Source organism: Vidua macroura, chromosome Z (assembly GCF_024509145.1).
Source record: "Vidua macroura isolate BioBank_ID:100142 chromosome Z, ASM2450914v1, whole genome shotgun sequence".
NCBI classification, from domain to species: domain Eukaryota; kingdom Metazoa; phylum Chordata; class Aves; order Passeriformes; family Viduidae; genus Vidua; species Vidua macroura.
The window spans coordinates 14,190,120-14,205,355 of NC_071611.1; the positions used below are offsets into that span (position 1 = coordinate 14,190,120).

The 15,236-nt window shown below is 42.2% G+C and overlaps 1 long non-coding RNA gene across 1 annotated transcript in view; it reads left to right on the forward strand.

Annotated features, from left to right (window-relative positions):
* The first annotated feature begins 964 nt into the window (after nucleotides 1–964).
* LOC128821924 (uncharacterized) overlaps nucleotides 965–15,236 on the forward strand; it is a 99,441-nt gene continuing 85,169 nt past the window's right edge. Inside the window, exon 1 of the long non-coding RNA XR_008441275.1 lies at nucleotides 965–1,022. This is a non-coding gene — a long non-coding RNA (uncharacterized LOC128821924). The remainder of the gene's footprint in view (nucleotides 1,023–15,236) is intronic.

A 15,236-nucleotide genomic window follows, 5' to 3' on the forward strand; every position in this document is an offset into this window, starting at 1 on the left:
TGAAAAAGACATAGTTAATTTTGAAGAACCAGAAAAGTGCCTTTGTGGTGTATGGAAAGGAGAACAGGAGAGAGAAAGAAAGAAAAAATTGAATTATTTTCTAAAGGTTAAACCAGGCATTTTGAATTAATGTTGAAGTCTCATTTCCTCCTCTCTGACGGTTTGCCTGTCACTGAAGAGGATTAAAGCTATATGGGATCTGAACTCATGTAAATGTTAATGTGTTGACCTTATCCTGCTTACTTCATTCTTCTGCTTCCCATGGTAGTAAGACAAACACTTACAGACTAACTTTTTCAAAATGGACTCTTCTTCCATGTTATCCAGATTCTCCAAAGGAAAAACCAGCATGAATCGTGGCAAGGTGTAGAGATGTTTGATGAGATGTGCTTGATTTATTTCCAATCTTTGAAAATGCTGTTTATTTGTCATTATCCCTTTTTATTCCTTTTAACTAGTCTATAACATTTTCATTTTTAAATTAGCGAAATTTCTTATACAAAGTTAGTTAGGTGCGGCGTGGGTTTTCGCTCTCCCCGGCTGCACGCGGCTCTTGGGAGCCCGGCTGTGGCGTAGCTTCCACGTGCTGCCGGGGTTTGCTGCCGCGGGTTCCCGGACACGGCTCCGTGTCTCGGTGCGTGGGCTGGCCAACTGCTGTTACCGTGCGCTAGGGACCCGGCAAAGAGGAAGGAATTTGTCCATTTACTCCGTGCTTGGCAGGAACGGTTTATTGGTCATGCGGCGCGGTTCGATGGAAAGACGCGACCGCTCCCGGCACTCGCATGGGAGAAAATGGCGTTTGACTGCCGGCGGGATAGGGCTTTATGGAGGGGCGGGGCGAGAGGATCCACGGCCTGCCGGCCAATAGGGGCGGCTGCCGTGGCGGTGACGCCAGCAACAGCGACCAACCAGAGAACCCCGCAGGGGCGGGCACCGAGCCAGAGTGGGCTGAGCGGGATCGTGTGGCCAGCACGGGGTTTCCCGGGGCCGGACGGCAGGGTGGTTACAGGAGCGGCACAGGGGTAAGGTCCGGCAACAGGCAACATGGGGCCAGAAACCGCGGGCGGGAACAACACGGGGGAAACGCGGGATTACAGAACTTGACTTATTTTAACATAAATTAAAAACCCTAATCTAAACCCAAACTCCGGGATGCAACAGTTAGGAACTTTGTAGAGAATTATGTTGAGAACCTCATACTCAAGGTATGCTAGTCTAGAACAAAGTGCTGCTTTGACAGTTTCCTTGTCAAAGGAATGCAGTTTTCTGACAATACTGGTATTATGCATCTGTAATTTGCATTCTGAGCAATGATTTGTGACTACTTTAACAGTAAAGGCATAGAAATGGTGGACTTCACTTTTTATGTTAAAAATGATAGTTTTAATCTGGAGGCAATTTGAAAGCTGACTGTCAGAGGCTGCAAAATGTTTCATAAACAGTAGATATGTAATTTAAACTTTCATATCTACAAAAATTATGCTAAGATTAACTAAAATAAGGGACCATAATCCCTTTAGTTTCAATCATCAGAAATTATTTTGAGGATGTCTACTTAGAAGACTAGAAAAATTGTGAGCTATGATACGCAGTGGTTGTTTATAAATTAAAGCTGCTTTTTCTATTATGAAAATGCATTATACTACTGGAAGTTTCAGGAACAAATAGGGGGTGACTACAAGACTGACATGGGAAAGCTCCAATGGCAGACAGCCTGGAGCAGACCATTGTGAGGGGAAAATGGGGGTACACAGAACCGGCTAACTAACATTATTAAAACCCCTAACTGAACCAACCCGGGATGCAACATATCCCTGGTTTTTAAGACATAAAAAATATAGAGGTGGTCGCCTCTTGTCTCAGTGTATTCTTCTGCTGCTGTGACGGCTGCCCTCATAGATGGAGAGAGCTTGCTGCGATGATGCTGGGGCTGGTTCTTCCCTGGGTGTTTGGGGATAGGGGAACTGGGAAAACAACTTTATTACAAACAAATGGACTGGGAACATAAATGGGCTGAGGCAGCTGGAAGGATTTTTTCTCAGGCTTTGGGGAAAAATTTTTTTCGTCCTTGCAGCGCTTGCGGTTGGATGTGACCCCCTGGTTAGTGGGATCATCTGTTGCACTCACCAGCACCCTGTTGTTTTGACTCACCACCTGCACTATAAATCATGGCTTCCCTTGAGGTGCCGTGACCTGCCTCATTTTTATCCTCATGAGAGGCAGATTTGCGCTCTCCTTTTAGTTTTTTTGGAAAGTGGAGTCCCCCTCGCCCTCCCCCCCCTCCCCCGCTGCTTCTGGTGGTGCCCTCCTCAAAAATGGACATTGGATTAGAAAATGTCCCTTCCGATCACAGTGGAAGCACCAGCGCTTTGATGGAGACTGCCTTGGAACAGCATTTTTTGAAGGCACAGCAGCCAAGGCGACCACATTGTCTCTGGGCTTTTCTGGGATCTCTTTTCTCTTGAGCTGTGTTTTTACATTTATGGATGCTATTTCTGGGACAAACTTGTCCTGGATCTCTGATCCCTCCACATGCCTCTCCACTGTCGCCCTGACCCAATCTGTGAAATCTGCAAAAGGCTCAGAAACCTGTTCCTGCTCCCCCCTCCCCCCCTTTCCTTCCCCCCCCCGGATCTCTGGGGACCATGGGAATGTGGAGGCGGGGGTTCCCGCTCCCCCCTCCCCCCTCTTTCCCCCACCCCGGATCTCCGGGGACCATGGGAATGCGGGGGCGGGGGTTCCCGCGCCCCTCTCTTCCCCCACCACCCTGATCTCAGGGGACCATGGGAACATGGAGACAGGGTGCAGGGGACAGGATGGGGGCTGTCCCCTTCCTGAGGCAGCAGGGCGGAGACAACAGAGCCCTCGCCAGTGGGAGAGGGTGGGGCCGATGACACGGCTGGGAGAACATGTAAAGGACTGGAGGGAACGCCCACAAGAGGAGGAACACGGGGAGGGGGAGCATCCCAATCCCTGGAGGGAGTGGTGCCCACACCCACAGGGAAGCAGGAGTGGTTTGGGTCAAAGGCGGGGACAAAGGGAACAAAGGGGAGAAAGGGATTATGGGAAGAAGAAGAGCCCTCAGGCGCCTGGCCTCCATTTTGTGAAGACAAAGGTGCCTGCCATGTGGTCAGCGGGGCTTCCTCAAGGGAACAAAGAAACGGGTTCAGGGGGACAAAACTGCACGGGGTAGTGCCAAAACTGGGATTTTCAATTGGGAAAAAGAGATTGGAATGAGGATTTGGGGTCAGGTCCCTAGCGACGTGGTCAGTGCCACTAAGGCGGGGATGCTAGGGGGGCTCAGGGGAGCCAGGAACACGGTCCCCGTTTTGGGGGGCTGTCCTGTGCCTCTGAGTGGCAGAGTACTCCCCCCTGCCCACCCGGTTTAGGGAAAGAAGGGGAAGGAAAGGAGGGTAGGAACATGGGTTCGGGGTTAACTGGGGTTTTGTTTGGCGGCTCCCCCCCCCCCCCCCCCCCCGCATCCCATGCACTTTCTGTTCTAACAACTTCCTGGATTAGCAAATACTGCCTAATAAAGCTATCTTTGATGGAGCAATCCCTGCATTCGATTCCCTTCATTAATTTCGCACCCACACTCTTCTAAAATTCCTTTTTCCTAACATCTTCTGCAGAGACACTGGGGAAAGCATGGAACAACCACTGAACATTTTTAACAGAACTTCTGGGGACACCACCGTCCTTCACCTTCAGGATTTCCTTAACTTGGATATAAAATTCCCTCTGGTGGGAGGTTAGCACAGCCCCCATGCTACCTGCCCACGTGATCCCACCCTCAGCTGCAGGAAAAGTGGAAAAAAAAAAGAAAAAAAAGCGAAGTCCATCAGCGGCTGCCCCTCGCGCCGTGCACAGCGCGTCCCCTACCCTTGGGATCATGGCTAACCCACCCCAGTGAAGGCAGTTTTCAACCAGGTCCGTCCCTGCCACTGAATACTCACCAAACCGGCGTCCTCAGAAACAAAAACTGCAGCCGAGGTCCTCACTCTTGGAAGCGGCTTCCCTTCGTTGCTCTCAACCATGGGAAGTTATGCTTCCCTCCCTTGCAGGGACAGCAGGACAGAATTCTGCGTGCTCTCCTTCGAGGGTGTTGGGCTTTTCACTGACTTACTTTTGTGGAGCCATGCTCCAGTTTTCAGTCTGGCATTAGGCGCTCTCCCACGTGGAGACGGCGTCTTGGCTCACAGCTCGGTGGCGGTGCGGCTCCCCACACAGCTGTGGAGCACCTGACGGTGAACTCCACCTGCGTTGGCTACGTTGCTGGTCGCCCCACAGCAGGCGCCAATTGTGGCTTTTGTTCTTTTCGCCCCGGCCTCAGGCAGCTGGGATGCCCGGCTAGGCTCTGCCTTTCCATGAGCCTGGAGCTGCTGTGTGCCTGGGCGCTCTAGTGCTGAGCACACCGGCGCGGGTAATGCAGCTTTCGCAGCCGTACACTGAGAGGAAGCAAAGGGACGAGAGAAGGCATACCTTGCCTGCGTGGCTGGAGAATGTTTATTTCCTGTCTGGCCGCTGCAATGGCTGGAGCAGCTGCCTCCAGGGGCGTGTGGGGACAAAGGGTGATTGAACAAAGGAAGCATTGGGTTAAATAGGGGGCGGGCAGACAGGGGCAGAAGCCCCTTTTGCCCAATGGGGACAGACAGCAGGGGAGTAACGTGGATCACGGCAACCTACGGGAACATAACAGAGGTGGGTACAGTGGGGATGGGGAGACTGACACAGAACTTTCAGGAAGAATTCGGGAGTCGCTACAAGATGGACATGGGAAAGCTCCTATGGTAGACAACTTGGAGCACACCATTGTGAGGGGAAAATGGGGTACAGAGAACTGACTAGCTAACATTTATTAAAACCCCTAACTGAACCAACTCCGCATACAACAGTAATAATACATGCAAATAATTACTGTGGCTTGTCGTGGTTTGACATGGAAGTGAATTTTTTCCAGGAAGTCGGGTCAAACCAATCAGTGGTCTGGTTTGGATATTGGCACCTGGAGTGACCACTGAAAGTATGGACACGCCTCTGAGAACACAGGGGGTTAAAAGCAAGAACTCCCAAGAGAACTCTCTCTTTTGGTTCCGGTCATCAGAGAATGCAGACTCTCCCCTGCCCAGCTACGGGCTGGGTGGGGGAGGGGAAGCCACACGGCCTTGTCCAGGTAGGCCGAGGGGGCTGAGGGTCTGGAACTGAGCCAGCTCCTGGACGGAAGGGTGGAGAGGAGCGGAGATGCCTTTGTTCCCCCCCTCCCCCAGAGGGAAAGAGACAGAGAGCCTGGCGGCACCTGGAAATTTGCCGGCAGAGGAGAAAGAGAAGGGGGGGGATGGTGCCCAGCGTGGGAGGCGGCGGAACACCGGACCGAGATATCAGCCGTCCAAGGAGTCTGAACGTTTAACCCTTTCCAGGAAATGAGGGCTTTGTAAAATATTACTCCTCCTTGATTTGTAGTGGAAGAGAGATGGTCCGGGACCTGAGATGTTAGAAGAAGAAATATTTAGGTGGGAGGAGATGATGAAGTAGCTTTTGGCTGGACTTTTCTTGTTAGCCATGGACTGAACTAAAATCTCCTGCAATAGAGACTGCATTTTAGGGGGATGCAGTGGTGACCCAGGGAGACCTGTTTCAGCTTCGAACAGCACAAGAATGGCGAGAAACGAAGAAAGCTGAAGAGGGAATGGTGATACCCTCTGTCTTTGGGAAGAAGATGAGTCCTGTTTTTGGACCCCTCGGCCCCAGGGGAAAATGGGGGGGACTGTAGTCCCAGGATGAGAAACTGAACTGTTGTATTTTTGGGTCCGTGGCAAAGCATCCTTAAAGGAGCCCTATGAGCAGTCTGTCCATGCACGGTGGTGAGAGCACTGTGCCATGGAATGGAGAGTGTCACACTGGCAGATTTTTTTTTCCGGGCGGTTGCCATGTGTGACAGGGAAACACAGGGGGGCAGCTGTGTTTCCTGGGGGGTCTGTGGTGCAAGAGAGACTTCTCTCTCCCTTGATAGTTTAAGTATAGATTACCTGAAGGGTGGTAATTTGATCAAGAATCCCGGGTGATGTTTCATGGCTGGGTGTTTTTGGAATTGGGAGGAGGAGGGGTGGTTTAAAAGGTCTTCATCTTGGATTTAGTTTATGTGTTTTCTGTATTAGTAGTAGTTTAATAAAGTTTTTTTCCTTTGTTATTAAGCTTGGGCCTGCTCTGCTCTGTTCCTGATAACATCTCACAGCATTTATTTAGAAAAGGTTCATTTTCATGGGGATGCTGGCATTGCACCAGTGTCCAACCATGACATGGCTGGATCTTGATCTTGATATCAACCTAATATTAAGTTCTTTCTTTTTCAAATCCTCCTAAATGTTTAATCTTAATACTTGCAGTGACATAGACATGTATTTTTTAAAAACTCTAATTATGAGTAGTAGTAAATATATACTCACTCTCAGTACTGTAGAGATTCTATTTTTTCTCAAATGCAAATTATTGTCTAAGATCATGAGAGATACAACATTTCTTCAACTGAAATATCATTATATTGTCCATTAACAGACAATCCCTAAAGTCTTTAACAAAAGCTTTTTCTGTATGAGGAATAATAGACAGGTTCTGTATGATAATGAAAAGTGAACCCTATTTAATAAGGTTCCCTTTTACTCAACTGAATTGGTGTTTAGCACACCAAAAAAAAAAAAAAAAACCACAAAAAAAAAAAAAAAAAAAACAACAAAAAAAAAAAAAAAAAAAACAAAAAAAAACCAAAACAAACCCAAAAAAAAAACCCAAAAAAAACCCAAACTACATTCCTACATCTCTACTACAAAGGACACTCTTTCAATATTGTACCAGCTACAGGCAAAAAATAAAAGATGCTACAATTATATTTTCTTACTGGGGGTGACCTCTAGTGTGAAACAATGGCATTTAGCATTCTTTTGGGTTTGAAATGACAGCTTTTTGCCAATTACACTGTATTTCACAAGTTTTCAGGTCAGTGTATAGTATCAAGGTACTTCGTCATTAAAAACATAACCTCTGGCCCCTACCATGGAGTAATTCTGTCTTCTCGGTCTAGTGTTTCCTTGAAAACTGTTTGTTTGCTGATATTATTTTTAAAAAGTCCAATAACTTTTTTTGCCCAAACACTGTAATTCAGATTCTATCCTATTATTTATGGCACCAGTGAAGCTGTTAGTTACACCTATAATTAGCTCTTCATGCATTTATTTCCTCTCTACCATTCAACTGCATTAATACATCTATGCAAGATAGAACCCATGAAAAGAAGTTTTTTAAAATAACTCATAGAGAAATGGTATTAATGAAAGTCAAATTTACCAAATGAAAATGTGAAAACCCAGAGTACTTCTTTCTAGAACACTTAATTATGCAGGAATATTGTGGCATTTTCCATTCCAATTTGTCTATAGATATCTTCCATCTCTTAGAGCTGTATACTCTCTGTGTACTCATCTTTGTAGAAAGCATTTATTTACAGGCTTTTATTTGTTTGTTTAAGTTACAGGCTGTATCTATTCACAGTAAAGCTGACTTTATAAGTAATTGCATTATCCTTTGGACTGTGTTCAATAGAGGCATGAGTTTATGTGCGTTACAGTATGACCTGCCTTACTCTTACTCATCCCATTTGTTGTAAAATCATTGCTGAATATCAATTTTCTTCTTTGCTGAGAGACACGTGGAATTACTGTAATTCCAAATGGTGCCATCAATATCCATGGGAGATGTAAATTACTGAGATTATCAGTACATTAGCATGGTGGATGTTAGTATAAAGACTACTAATAATAGCCACATAAAAAATAATTTACTACACATTTTTATTATCTAATTGTAAATTTAACCCATGTGGGCTTGTAAGAAAAGGAATATTATTGAATGAAAAAAAAAAAAAAGAGATATTATTTTGAAGTAAATGTAGGTCAATGTTAAATGAAGTATTTTAAACTTCTGAAATTGATTTAGAAAACTGTTTATTCTCCTTGAAATCCTAGTATTTGGTTATTTTGTAGCCATGATGTTCTTGGGATTTGTCCAGTTCAATCTTGCAAGCTAAACAGATCCTAGGCAAAGTATAAGCTAAGGAGTCTCTTGAGACTAAGTGTGTGGACATGTAACACACTAATCTTTTATACTGGCATACATGACAAAACAAATTATACTCTGTAAGAGGTGGACTGGCATTTGGTCAAGTTGGTGTGACAGCCAGTAGAGACTATTGCTTTAAATTACTGTAGAAGTTTGCAATGGAATGCAACTGTTGCAAGTTGTGTGCTCATTACCTTAAAAGGATAAAGAAAAAATAATCAGATTACTCATGTTTCCTTTTTGAAGGGTGTTTTGAGATCTGATGGCATGTCAAAAAATGTCCAATGTTTCAATGCTCTTACAATACCTCCGTATTTCAAAAGTTTTCAAAACAAAAGCAGGTAGTTTGAGCTACTGTACAATTTCCCTGAAAGTTGATTTTGACATATCTATTTTAATTATTTCCATCCAGACTGATTCTATATCTCCTAATTTCTGAGGTCACTCAAGCATTTGAGCAAATATTACTTCATATTAATGATGAAGGACTAAATAATTGGAACATTATCACAAGGTGGATTACACAGTTTCTAAAAGGAGTTAAGTCTATGACCCTGCAATGTTCCATTCTGCTCCTAGTCCACTGATTTATTAAATAGGGCTGATTTTTCTGTGAAGTATATCTTAAAATATCCTATAATTAAGATAATGGTATGTATTTTATAAAGAAATTTTAAGACACTTAATTTTACTTAGAGCATATTTACAACATTAAGAAACACACAAGTTTTTATTCTTACAGTCTTACAGCAAAAGCAATGTAAGTCATTACACACTGGATAAAGAAAGCACTCTGGCCTGTCAGATTCCATGTTGCATTTAAACCTCTTAAACTGCTTCATTCACATTTCTAGAGATGTTTTATTAATTACAAAACCCACTCAGATTTGCAAGATATTGTGGGGATGGTCTTAACAAATCCTCTGCTAGGTCTCAGGGATCCACTGAGGCTTTTGAAAACAAGAGTTGCCACTGGCAATTTAGGTCAGATATAATGCGCTTAAATAAACATCTCATTTCAGATGTCTCATTTTCCATGATATTCTGGAGTTCAACCTCTCTTATTTAAGCTCTTCTTAACAGTCTACTAGATTAATTTGCAACTGTTGCTTAAGAGTAAATTTTATGCCTATTATTTCAAGAATGTGCAAGTTAGTGAAACATGCCTGATTTCTAGAAAATTATACTGCTGTGTATGGCACTGCAAGTAGATTGAGTTTTAATAATGGATAGGATATTATTACTGTATTAGTAAACACAATGCTTTCTAGCACAGTTGTTATCGTTGTACAAGTCTGTATTGTGTTTTTCATTCTGACAGCCACACCTTCTACAGCACATCACTGTGCACTTTTTCACCTGGCTTTTCTTCTTGCCATTTTGTATTGCTGCTTTCCCAGAGTCTATGTAAGTGCTGACACAATTACCTTGACATCTTGAGAAATAATTATATTGTTTTATTTTTCATGGCTCATATTGGCCATAATAAATAAGTCAGCTCACATAACTTTTGTATTACCTTTTTGTGCTTATTTAACTGGTCTTAATCTGCAGAGTTTTACTGCTTGTTTTGGCATCTTGTGATACCCTATTTTCCCATAACCACTCAACCTATGTAGCCTTAGTAATTCTTATTTAAATTTCAATGTACAAGGTTCAGGACACAATTTTTAATATGCCACCAACAAATTAGTAGATTTGTTTGTATGTATAGCTCTTGTATAGCCTGGTCTGCTTTTGATCTTTGATTAAGTCTATGCTACTTTGCTGACTAATCAACTAGTTATATATAGCTGGTTTTCTATTTAAAATAAAATGAAGTGATGAAGACAGTTGACATTAACTATAATTGTGCAAGTCTTTACGTGTATATAGGCATACGAGGTTAAACTAATACAAAAACGCCATTGCCTGTGGCGTTCACTCTTTCCCCCGGGTCCGGGGCAGCTCCAGCGCCCTCCGGCACCGCCCCCACCCGGACTTCCGGGTCTGCCACTTCTTTCCCGCGTGCCACTGCAGCTGGCATGCCAGTTGGGGTCTGCCGGGTTCGGTCACCTGCGCACTGGTCCGAGGCAAAAAGGCAAGGAACGTCCAAATCACCCACAAGGAAGGCAGGAAGGCTTTATTGTCACAGAGAGCTGTGGTGGGGGGATAGTGACCCACGCTTCCCACTCCATGTGGGGGAAACAGTGCTGGAACCCGGGAGGGAGCGGGATGATATAGGGGATGCGATAGGGAGGGAGGTGTCCCCCCCCAGTCTGTGCGGGTGACGCGATGATGACGTGAGACAGCGACCAATCAGGGAACCGCAGGGGCGGGCACCGAGCCTCCGGCTGAGTGGGATTGTGAGGGTGGGGCGGCAGACACGGGGGTTCCCGGGCCGGACGGGGGAGTGGTCACAGGAGCGGCGGGGCGGGGGGGATCCAATGGCAGGCAGCAGGGGGCCAGAAACCGCAGGGCGGGGAACGACACCGGGGTACACAAGACTTGGCTAGCTAACACAAACAAGAGCCCCTAAAACCCAATCCCAGGATGCAACAATTGCCCATAAGAAGTGTCAAGAGTCCTGCAGAAGTAGCTTTGGGCTAGCATGTTAGGGCAGTTTGCACAGAAAGAACAGCCTTGGTTTTCAGATGGTATTTAAACAAAAACCCAAGAAAGTATGTTGAAAGTGAGGCTTTTCATCTGACTATATTGGTCTATGCTGGAATGAGCCATTAATGTTTGTTTACTGAAATCCACTTCTACATTTGTTAGTGATTTTTTCTTAAAAAGTGAACCTATACTTATTTAAAGGTTACTTATATGCTATTCTGAGCCTCTTTTCTGCTTGATTCACCCGAAAATGCTCCTGCAGCTCAAGAACAGTCTTTGATTCTGATTGGTCAATGTCTTGCCCCAGTAATTTCAGTAATTCAGCATTTTCCTGAATTTGCACATAGGAGAATAGTCCTAGTAGTTCGTATAAATCAGGGTTAGATTTCAAGACAGTCAATATTTTAGCTAATGGGCTGAAGTTTTTCTGAAAATAGAGTAAGTGTGAAGATAGCAAGTATAAAGTCAAGAAATGGGTATGAACTGAGGAAAAAATGGATGGTATTTTTTCGTCTGCAAGTTATTTTGTGAATCCAGGCTTTTTTTTTTTGCCAGCACAGAAGCCATTCCCCCATGCTCACACATTCACATCTTCTCATTCACATACTTTCCCATAATCAGTTCTATTCGTATTGATTTTGATACAGTGATACATATTTCACCTTGGAATTCAATGCTGCTAGTAATTAAAATTTCAGTGATTTAATATCCTTAATATTCTTACAAATGGGGAATATAATGCATATGGAACATAAATAATTAGCATAAAGTGACACTGGAATGTCATAGGATTATTCTTCTGCTTGCAAAGTCTTTCTGAAGTTGAAGATGAAGATGTAATAGGAGGCATTAATATGATTTTCTGCATAACATAGGTATGTACTCTCCAAGTCAATGCAGTCCCCACAGAAGTAATATACTATTTTAATTCTACATGTCTTTATCAGTTTTATATCATCAACTAGCAAATGACTTCCAGCTATGTGGACAACAATGTATTTCCTTATTCCTCTATCATGTTTTTTATATAGGATCTTTTATTTCCTACATAGGAATTATGCTGAGTTAGGCTGAATTATGCCTGAACCTTATCTCATGTCTAAATATTCTTTTCTATGTGAAATATTATGAAGAGGAGGTATCTTTGTTTCATTTAAACAGTAATTTTTTCATTCTTTCTGATAAAAAAAAATTATATATATCCAAACTGTAATGATTTAATGGTTGGGGGATGTGTTTGGTTTTTTTGTGATTTGTTTTTGTTTTGCCTTTTTTTTTTGTTTCATTTTGTAGTATAACCAGGTTGCTTGCTTTGCTAACAGTAGCAACAGCTGGAGAGTGGAAGTTTACTTTAGAATACTGTTTTTTTACCCACTTACAAGCTGTTTATGTGACAGTTATAACCTAAGAGGTATCTAACTGACTTTTTTTTAAACACTCATGTTTTCTCACTGGAATAACCAACATATTTAGAAGCTGATAGTGATCTTTTGGTAATAAATTTTTTCTCTACAATTATGTGTCATTGTAAAGAGCTGTTAACTCATTTATAAGCAATTAATTATTAATTCATTTCCCTAATGTACCAACATTACTTGCTGTATTTCTGTCTTGCTTACAAACAAAATTCCATGTCACATTAGTGTTTGAAAGACTTATCCTTCACTTTTATAGTGCAGCAACTTCCAATAACTCTTCCTAGCCTGGAAATCCATAGAGGGGGCTACAAACACAAATACCATGTACAATTTCAAAGCTGTAGCTTCAGACTCATATTTTGGCCATTGCTGGTGAAGATACACCTAAGGAAAGAAGTTTGCACAGAGGTGATGCAATAATCTGTTGTTCAAAGGATGGGCTGCCTGGAGACTGCTTGGTTTACTGTGTAGAGCACAAAATACCATCTCCATTGGTACCTGGCTTGAAAGGCCATGATTTCGCTTCAAGGTTTTGTATGATTCTGTCCACCCATTGACTTCGTACTTTTACCTGCTTTTTCTGTTCTCTCTTTGTTTGACCCAAGGAAAAGACTTGCAAGCTTGTCTCAATATTCTCCTCTCTCTCTGCTCTCATAACTTCTTCCATATGGCCCTGTTTGTCTTCATCCCACTTCCTGAAGCAGTCTGACAACCCTTCACACTCTTTCTGAATGACTCGTGAAGACACACAACTTGAGAAAAGAAAATTATAAATGTTGGCCTGCTCATCCAGTGAGTAGAAGCATGTCTATATAAATAAGAGAATTATGAGTCACGGGGCTAACAAAATGCGGTTTTAGCTTTTACCCTTTCTTTTCAGTGATTTCATCAATTCACTTTCCTCCCTCCCACTTCCTTATGTATGTACTGTCTAATTAGTCTAACATTTTTGAAGCAGGGTCATTTGTTTTATATGTTCATGGAATGCTCTACACATCACATTTATACACTTGTGAAGTTTTTTTTCCATGTCATGTGATGACAATACATATTTTAAAGGCAAGTATGTTTACTTGAAATCCTTCTGTATTATCAGAAATTCTTTTGTTTTCAGTGATGTGAATTAGATGATAAAAGGGAATGATTAGTTAACTTAGTCTTCTCAGAAGAAGAAAGTTTTGATATATCTACATTCCAATGTCAAAAATGTGTGTTACATAAAAGCTCTGTATTTTCCACTCCTCTTAATTCACATTGACATGTGGTTTTGCATTTGAATATATTACTTAACTTGTGAGACTGAAAAAAAAAATCATACTAATAGTTCTGAAATGTGTTGGATGGCTTCAGCTGTTACTGACTGAAATGTGTGGAAAGTCACCCACTGATTTCTGTGGGTGTTCAGTCAAGTTCTGTGTGTTCTTCTATCTTCATGCTTCAGCTTTTAGCAGTTTGGCAAAATTTCAGAATTATAAACCTTTTCTCAAGTCTAATGTGGTTTTTACAGACTTGAATTTTGAGTATCCCTGCTTGGCTGGGATGAGAAACTTTAATCTTATGTTTGCAAGGGAATAACTAAATAGACAGAAGTTGCTGTCTCTTGTCTTCAGCTTTATTGTAGTGAACATAATTTTGGATACCTCCATGCTTCCTGTGCAGCTGAATCTTCAGTAACAACTCATGAGTTTGTCTTAAATGTCGGAGAGCACACCAGTGAAAGTTTTATGTGGATGTCAGATCAGTAGTTTGGGCTGAAAATCCAACTTTGAGCTGCCATCAGGCTAGCTAGAGTAATAGTTTGAGCTGCTGAAAGAAACCTCTTCAATTGGCTTTATCAGTTTAAATACTAATGAATCCAGTGTTCAGTAGGAATCTGTATACAAGGCCTGCCACTGCTGCTGAACTAAGTGGCAGAGTACCCACATATAGATAGAAGCCCTAGATGTGCTAATCTGTGTTCAGTAGAAGAAAAGTATCAATGTTGATAAATGTATATAAGAGGGGAGGAGCAATTTAAATCTAGGATAAAAGTAGGAAGAACAGCAGAAAATAATGCCTGAGTAATTAAAATAAGAGTGAAAGGGTACAAAAGCAGTAAAGAAGTGGTATAAGACAATATCAGCTAAGTCTTTATTATTTTCAAGTATTTTAAAATCTCTTGAGTGTCAAGATATAGCGTAAAGTGGCAAATACAAAAAAAAAAGGCCACCAAATCCTAGCAAAAGGCTTAGATCATGGCAGACACTTTGGGTATTTGGGTCTTGGAAACAAATATCACCTTGTTTCCTTTCCCAAATGCTAACAGAAAGCTTTCTCAGAGTGCAGTAGTTTTTCTCAGTAGTTTTATTTTCAATAGCCTGTTGTCAGTGACTGACAAGGTCTCCACCTCCAGATTTCTTCTGTTACCATGCTTAAAAATGTGTAACTTGCATCCTAGCACTTGTAATGAAAATTCAACAGAACTCAGGAAAGCTGAATATCCACCAGTGGGTTTTCTGTAGAATATAGTAGCTATCACTGCATTTGGCAGCTAAATAAATACAAATATTTATATACTTACCATACATTTAAAATATTTTTATTTTTACCATAGTGGACAGATCCTATTGCACTTGCATGAAGGAATATTATTATTCCAAAGGGGTCTGTTACACAAGTATGTGGCTTTGTCAACAAGTGCGATACCATGGGCATTAAAGATATCTCTTACTCAAAAATTTGGAGTAAAAACACAAATTACCTTTTTTGCATGTCTGCATCTTCTTTTCATCCACTAATTTGGTAGCTGTTATTACCTCCCACTTCACATATGGGTAAAGATGGGAGTGAGAGTGCGTCAAAGTAGGCACCAAATGACTTTCCCAATTCACATGCTTGGTAGAACCGAATATTCAAGATTCCTTTCTCTTCTTTTGGTAGCAAAAAACAAAGCATGTATTTGAGGTATAATTCTATCATTAATTTAATATTTAAAAAATCCCAAGTATAGGTCTAAAACAGATAATGATCCTTTGCCACCTGTACACTTGTACAAAGACCAGATCTGTGTGCCCAGGAGTATCATTATCATATTTACTGCATGTGTCCATAGACATTTTATCATCTCTTCCTGAT